A 1,548-nucleotide genomic window follows, 5' to 3' on the forward strand; every position below is an offset into this window, starting at 1 on the left:
TTTTTTTTTTTTTCAACTAATGAAATAGCTTTGTACTTGTTTTCGAGCGTTATCGCTTAACGACAAGAATTGATGCCATTCGTGCTAAGTGATAAGGGCCTCAAATTTGTCAAGCCAGGATCTTCGATCATCATATACAACAACCGTTTTAAAAAAGAGTGATTCTATTTGTACACCATTATGTCAAATTTGTCAAGCCAGGATCTTCGATCATCATATACAACAACCGTTTTAAAAAAGAGTGATTCTATTTGTACACCATTATGAGAGAGAGAAGAGATCGGAAGAAAACAAAATCTCATTTATCAATTATTATACTAATTCTCTCTCTTCCATGTTATTTATCTATATACTATAATGTACACAATGATATACAAATAACATTACTATTTAAGTATATATTTTTCTTGGAAAAGGTGAGGGAGAAGAAACATTTTGAACCTTACGTACTGAAATGGAATTTTTTAAGTGTTTATTTTTCTTAAAAAGTAGTAGTATCATTACAAAAATTCATAGGGTGTTCATGATATCCCTATTGTACCGCTAAATTTTTGTTCAATTTGATGAGTAACGATATAAAAGTCACGAAGTGCTGCTTTGGCTAATTATTAAGCGCTTACAAATAGAGTAACTAAAAATAAAAAATAAAAAATTATGAATATCAACAAATGTGAAATTAAAAATAATATTTGATTAACTTATAAATACTTAAAATCTTTTCCATTCTTTGAATAATTTTACATGCACTTAAGTGACTTCTACAAAATTCACAAGGCCATGAGAAGCCACTTTTCTACATATACAAAATTCCGGAAGTCAAATTTTAAAAATATTTAATCTGATGCATCGACTATTTTCTTTCTTTCTTCTTCTTCTTCTTTGGAAGAAAAAAGAGTAATATTATGAATACCTCCCGCAAAATTTATAATAATAATGGAGATTCTCACTCCATATTCATAAATTTTAGAAACCTCCACTCTTAACATGTATTTTCGATTTTGTCTTCCTATCCTTATGTAGTATATATGATTATATTTGCTTTGTTAATTTTAATTTAAACACGAATAAACTATTTTCATTTAAAAAATATAATTTATTTTATCTTTCTAATAGAACGATTTCATCTTAATCACATTATTGTGGGCTTTTAGAAAGTACTCAATACCTTAATTGATGTCCTTACCTCTTGGCTTTCCATAGGAAGAAAAACAACCTCGCCGTATGAAAAGCATTTCAAATGTTTCCATCTATACAAATGTCCCATTTAAAAAATAATGAACAAATTATAATTTTAAGAAATCTAAGCTATAAAGTTCCGATGTCATTTTTATTTTTTTTTTGTAACAGTATTAAAAATGATATTTTTTTAACTAATCTTATCTATATTCTTAAAAATATGAAAAAGTATATCTAATATAATAAAACAACAATTTCTAAATAATATAAAGGGGTTAAACAGAGATGGATATGGGGGGGGGGGGGGGGGGGGGGGGGGGGGGGGGGGGGGGGGGGGGGGGGGGGGGGGGGGGGGGGGGGGGGGGGGGGGGG

The sequence above is a fragment of the Olea europaea genome, chromosome 12 (genome assembly GCF_002742605.1).
Source record: "Olea europaea var. sylvestris chromosome 12, O_europaea_v1, whole genome shotgun sequence".
Classification (NCBI taxonomy): domain Eukaryota; kingdom Viridiplantae; phylum Streptophyta; class Magnoliopsida; order Lamiales; family Oleaceae; genus Olea; species Olea europaea.